Here is a 6,533-nt window from a genome sequence, read left to right on the forward strand (position 1 = left end):
TGAGCCAAGAACCTGGCATGAATGATTTGATATCGTCCGATTAGTCATCATTTATGAATTTATGAGAGCGAAGAATGCTAGCGGGACTTTGTGAAATACTTTCATCAAGCACAACTCAAAAAGACGCCATAACCCATTAAAGGACGAAGAGCGACAAGACTTGGAGCTTTAAATCCTCCGTCCTTGGTGATGTCCAGAATTCAATAGAAACCCTATGGCATTGAATAAAGTGCACAACCAAAAGTCGGACCCAAGCTGTTACTCTAAATTGATTTGAACAATTCTCATTTGGTGATATCACATCCGACATCCTCATAGACGATCATAGCGATTTCAAAGATTTCAAAAGCAGTTTGACACAGATAGGTTTTGGAGTTTGGCATCTTCGAATGAAGGAGCTAGTTTGGCGAAGAGGCTCTGAAGTGGTTTTGGTTTGCATATTTCATTGCGACACATGAAGCGGAATGCACTAAACCATGTGCAAGTTGCGATTTTTTGCGATCAAAACCCTCCTGCATTACTTGGATTTGTCCATCACGGTTTCACAGTTTGGCTTCTGGCTAGTCACCAACCAATCATTAAGGGATTGCAAGACATTTAACTATCCCGACAAACACAACACAGATGGAACTTGTTCACAAGTGCTCGTGATACAATTGTTTTATCTTGGCTGATTGAATTAGGAATTTTGGGATTTTCTGTACTTAGATAGAGTTTATGAGACACTAAAAATATTGTCATGAGTGCTTGTGGCAAGTTCATTGAATTCTAGCAAAACAGTTGATGGCAACCATTCAAAGCGAAAAAGGGTTGAAGTAAGCTAGGACAAATATTGGCAAATTCAGTTAGTAACATTCCAAATGCTGGATGGATTGGCCAACAAGAAGAATTAATGTATTTGGTCCCAATACCAGAGACATGTTTCCTTCAACGAACCTGGCTCTTTAAGAGCAAATGGTAGGTTAACTGATTGAGAGCTCAATCAATAAAAGTGCACTGAACACTCCAATCACTCCACACCAGTTTGTAAAGAAGAGTGCATGAAACAAATCTATAAATAAAACCCATTATCATCAAATCTGGCATGCGCACTTGAATTTCTTTTATCTATGAACTATGCAACAATAAGTTTGACAGAACTCTACGCTTGGATTTAAAAAGGTCAAATGAACATGAGCTACGAAATGGGTCCACGGACTTCAGAAATATGGACAGGGAACGGAATTCCAACTAAAACGGAGGAACTCTGAGTTCTTATTTGATAATATGCGCTGTTCATAATGTAAAAAAATAGTTCGGTATAGTTAAAAGCAACTCTTTTTTCTATTTTATATCGTTAAAAGCTTATGTCACTGGAGGCCAGAGATTCAAATTTTGTTTAGTCATTTATAAGATGTACGGTTTAAGCGATATGAAAATTTCTCTTCGGTTGTAAGTCCATATTTCATATAAATCCAAGCCTACCCTGATTCAAACTTCAGGTTTAGTTGCACATATTTTGTGAAAGATATCCTGGGCTCAACGTTAATCAGTTCTGAAGTGGTGCAAAAAATATTGTCTAGAGGAAACTGGTTGCGCTCATTCTGATAACGGAACTGAACATCAATATTAGTTGTCCATAGTGTTTTTAGCCAAAATGACTGCAAGGTATAAAGCTACTCCGAAACAAACTAAGATGCTAGATTACTTTTGTGGTTAATACTAACAGGATCTACTGAGGACTACCCGCAATCCTACAAAAATGGCAATGGAAATTGACACTAGGAAATTTTAGTCCACTCTATTTAGTGCGGATTGATCGAGACAAACAATTAATCAACTGATTAGTTTTTAGTTGAAGAGCCTTACCACCTCATCATATATGAATGAAGAGACATATAGTTACGTTAACGCAAAGACAAATTGGTTTGATCAAGATTATTTTCCAAAAAAGAAACAGTGAAATGTTGTGACATTACCTATAGGGTGATGAGAATTTAATAATAATGATTATTTATTTTTTTGTACCCATACAGCGGTTGGCAATGGATTTGATAGGTCTAAAATGAAGTTGATAATCATGATAAAAGCAAAAAAATGAGATATTTAGGACTAAAGAAACGGTACCAATTACGACCAATTTGTCGCCAACTAATTATTTCTAATTTGGTTGAGGAGTCGGTGTTTTCTTACTTTTGAATAAGCAACAGTCGACATTGCTTTATATATCTTGTTTTCCCTACTTTTGAAACAAACTTTCCGGTTATTCAAGAAAAAAGTCTTTCAATAGAGGCTTGAATCGCTCTCAAAATATTTTGACATAAAATGATAGTAGGTTGATCCTTTAGTTTGACATAAANTTATTCAAGAAAAAAGTCTTTCAATAGAGGCTTGAATCGCTCTCAAAATATTTTGACATAAAATGATAGTAGGTTGATCCTTTAGTTTGACATAAAAGGGTATAAACTTGCATTAAATCTTAAAGATATTAACTTTGGTATGCCTTTGAATTTCCAATCTTTGTAATTTCTCCTCCTACGGCCAAATTGTGTGTAGGGGCATGAAGTAGGAAGGCTCCCTCAATCCTGATTTATTGACCCATTACTTAGTATTCAGTTCACACCTGTTTCTTTGGTGGACCACCGACTCAAAGATTAAAGAGACACTGCCCAGGTTCATGACAAAGGTACGCACACCAAACAGATGTGTATTTGTCTGACGCAATTAATTTGAATTATTCAAGACATCACCAATTCGACTCTGTGGTTCTTGGTTTGAGGAATGGTACACACGGTAGTACGGCTAGTAGGTGGGAATTTCCATCAGGAAGTCAGGGATTTTTGGATTGTCGATTCGTTATGGGGATATCCTGGGTTGGTTCGAGTTCAAGGCCACCATTTCCTCCATCCAAACAGTCCTTTTTGGACAGTTAAGGAAACAATCATTTGAATGGACTCGCAAACCTTGCGAACCACATGAGTTCATTTTCTCGAGACCTTCCAAATACTCAGCTAAGACCATTATTTCTCAATACATCAATTATTGTGGCCAGATTGAAGCCAGGAGATATAGATGTAAGATGGCGGTCAAGATCGCCATTAGCGGTGGACTAGCGTCTTGGTCATCGATTGCTGTGGAGGTTCGCCAACACCCGAATGCATCTCCAGGATATCACACATGTCACTCACTCTGAAGTTAGACAGATGTACGGCCAGTTGAAATAGATCCAATAGAAGGTGTAATTATTACCTTGGTCGATCAGGATTCGGGGCGCGGGAAGGAAGTACAAAGTTTAACACGAACCAACCTGCTGAAAATTATGTCGATCTTGAGAATGAAAGTGTCATGCACAGGCCATTAGTTCAAAAATAGCATTATGATGAACTTGTAGGGTTCAGAACGAGGGTAATAAACCACCCCGGGAAAGATCCTTGTCACTTCTAACCACAGGTATAATTAGACATCTGGAGTCTGAATGGCTTGCCGCCTTCGCTAAATATACCTACCTTAAAGGGCCAGAGAATTACCGTCTTTTGGACTCACCTTGATTTGATTTAGTCCAACGTTTTACCCATCCTCTCACAAATTCTTTTGCAGCTCGTGCACGTCATTGGTTGCCCAATCTTCTATCCTGAAATTGAAAGGCGAGGAAGAATTTCCCATTCTTAGCCATCCATCGAGCAAAACAAAAGAAAACACAAACTATAATGAAGTCTCTCAGGTTTACGATATCCTGCCTCCTGGCATTCACATCCACTCTATCTGTGGTTATGGCCATTCCTCTACCTCAGTCTCTGACCGAAGAACAGTTCCGAGGATTCGGAGATGAGCTCTCGTCGTCGAGGTCAGAAGAAAGTGCTCCCGAAGTCAGAATTCACAGTGGTTACTCAAGGGTACGGTCTAGGACCATAACTTACTGGACGCAGAAGGGTGACCATAATATGTTGTTTTGTGATCGCAGGTTATGAGGTTCGGCCGCGGATTTGCCCATGGCCCCCTACGAGGTTTTGGTCCAGTTACGGTCAAGGACCCGTATCAGTTTCAGAATCAGAATGAGATTCAGAGAGTGACCTACGATGACGATAAAGCCCCAGTGTTTGACCTTCAAAAGATGTTGGAAGAGCAAGCCATTAAAAAGGCTATTGAAGAAGCCAATCGTAAGGAGCTCATGGCTGACACAACCACCATTTCCACCCCTGTTACGGAGGCTTTGGAAGAGACCACCGAAACTGTAGAGGAATCCACAGACGAACCCATGGAAGAAGTCACCACTGAAAGGGTGGAGATGACGACTGAAGACCAGGATGAGCTTGAAAAGGCCGCTGAAATGGCCGTTGAGGAGTTGCAAGAGGTGAGTAAAGCCAGATGTTCAAAGCTTGATTTAAGCCCAGTTGGCAGGAAAACGATGGCAGGAAGTCTGATAACAGTGATCAAGATTTAAGAGCACGATTAAAGTAATCCATCCATTTTTTTGCTCAAGCTGAAACCTCAAGCCAGTTTAGGAAAATGCCGTGAGCAAGCTAAAACACTGAACAATGGCTTCCAACCTACGCCTACCAGTCCCACATAAAAGAGCTCTAAGACTTTGATGGAGGTGTGTAGTTGTAGTAGTAACTGTAGTCAAGAGATCCCTCAATGGTCTCAAGACATGACTTCCTGATCAATCAAGACATATTCAGTGCGTAAAATTGGACTCCCAAAGCATGAAATCTTCAAACAATGGCGAGTGAGTGCTTCCAAAAAGGGTGATTGAGCAACAACGTCATGAAATGTTGCTTTTCGCGTGGTTGGAAACCGTCACACAAATTACTATGGAAACGAGGAAACCTAGCGCGTCTCCAGATTCTTAGGATGAGTCTCAAGTTCAAGAGTAAACAAATTGTGGCGGTGTTTATTTGCCTTTTTTTTTCAGACCGCGGACGCCATCACGGAGACCTTCAGTGGCACCTTGCACTCCTTTGATGAAACACTCAACAACCTCTTGAACAAGGTGGATGAGGAGGAGGCAAATGCTGTGGATGAGATCGACGAACTCAAGGCCCGATTCGAAGCTGATCAGGAGGCTCAAAAGGTTGAGGAGACCACGGTCACCGAACAACCTGAGGATATCACACGAAGAAACCCTTTGGCTGAGATCGAATTGGACGATGTTTTTGACCCTTTTGCACTGGAAATTCAAGACGACGATTCCGACAGTGAAGCCACCACCATTGACCTGGCTGATACACAAACGCGTCGAAATCCCTTGGAAGAAATTGTATTAGACGACGTTTTTGACCCGTTTGCGTCAGAGATCCAAGACGATGATGCCACGGCCGATGAAACTACGGCCACCGAAACTACTGAAGCGGAGGGTCGACGCAATCCCTTGGACGAGATTGAGCTCGACGACGTCTTTGACCCATTTGCATCAGAAATCCAAGAGGATGATTCCGAAGGAGACGAGGTTGTTCCCGACCTTCCTGAAGCTGGAGTGGACCAACCAGCCACGACCAGGGACCCCTTAGCCGAAGTGCGGTTAGACGATGTGTTCATCATTCCAGAAGAATCTCAATTCGACCTCAGTCTCAGGTCTGAAGATGCAGCTGTGACGAGAGACCTAACTGAGATTGAAGTGGCCGAAGCCACGGAATCCAATGAGGTCGATGAGGTCGTTGAGGGCTTGACCCCAGATCTCCAACCCGAGGACGTGCCTCGACGACCCCCCGTGGTCTTTGACGACGATACCGAAGAAGCGGCCGTGCCCGAGGGGGTCAGCATTGAAGATGAAGAGCAACCGCCGCAAGAGATTGACCTTGGATCCGTCCAGGAAGTGTAAACAAGTGAATTTCTGACATTTGGGTCCTCAGTGTGACCATGGCTTTTGGCTGGACGCACCAGTGATTTACGCGTTTGCTTTGCTCAAATGTTATTCCTACTTAAAAACTTGACTCACTTGAGCCGCTGATCAGAGTGAAATGTCACGATTCCCACTAATACTGAGCTAGTGTAATTGTTATACTTATTTGTCCTTGTCGTAATTCAAAACCAACCAATCTGATCCGCAACTGTCTCACAAAAATGCACCTGGAACGACACAAAATAAATCAAAAGTTTCCTTCAAATCTCAAGTGACTCCCAGGACCTTGTCTTACATTGTCTTTCGTCCGAAAGAACAAACTTTAGAATCATTCTCACATGCACACACAAGCTTACAGTAACACATCGGCCGTCTCCATGTTATCAAACTTGTCAAAAATGGCGGAGTCCACTTAAGCAGTAAATATGTGAAGATGCACCAGGGCCACCACGTTCATCAATATTGTTGGCGTCTGGCTGCAAGCCTGCCTTGACTGGTTGGATGGATGGAGGGTCGGTTGGCTGTTTTTCGTCTCATGAATGAGAATTCAAGGACAAATTCCGTGAAACTCTCACTTTTTCCTCTCTTCAATGGTCTATGATTGTGCGCGAGTTCCTCCGAGCGTTTTAACGTCCTTGGTCAAATTCTGTGCTTCATTTGCGACGCGATGTGTTTTGTGGTTGCTCTTATGTGGTTTCCGCGGACAAATGTTGTT

General features: G+C 42.1%; 1 long non-coding RNA gene across 2 annotated transcripts; it reads right to left on the reverse strand.

Annotated features, from left to right (window-relative positions):
* Positions 1 to 2,653: 2,653 nt before the first annotated feature.
* On the reverse strand, positions 2,654 to 6,308 carry LOC131878390 (uncharacterized). Of its 2 annotated transcripts, none has more exons than XR_009373015.1 (4): positions 6,175 to 6,308; positions 3,523 to 6,045; positions 3,229 to 3,289; positions 2,654 to 3,168 (listed from the first exon to the last, which is right to left on the reverse strand). It is a non-coding gene; the product is annotated as an uncharacterized LOC131878390 (long non-coding RNA). The 2 variants fall into 2 exon arrangements; XR_009373016.1 differs by having other exon boundaries at positions 6,114 to 6,248.
* Positions 6,309 to 6,533: the final 225 nt, after the last annotated feature.

This window comes from Tigriopus californicus, chromosome 3 (genome assembly GCF_007210705.1).
Source record: "Tigriopus californicus strain San Diego chromosome 3, Tcal_SD_v2.1, whole genome shotgun sequence".
NCBI classification, from domain to species: domain Eukaryota; kingdom Metazoa; phylum Arthropoda; class Copepoda; order Harpacticoida; family Harpacticidae; genus Tigriopus; species Tigriopus californicus.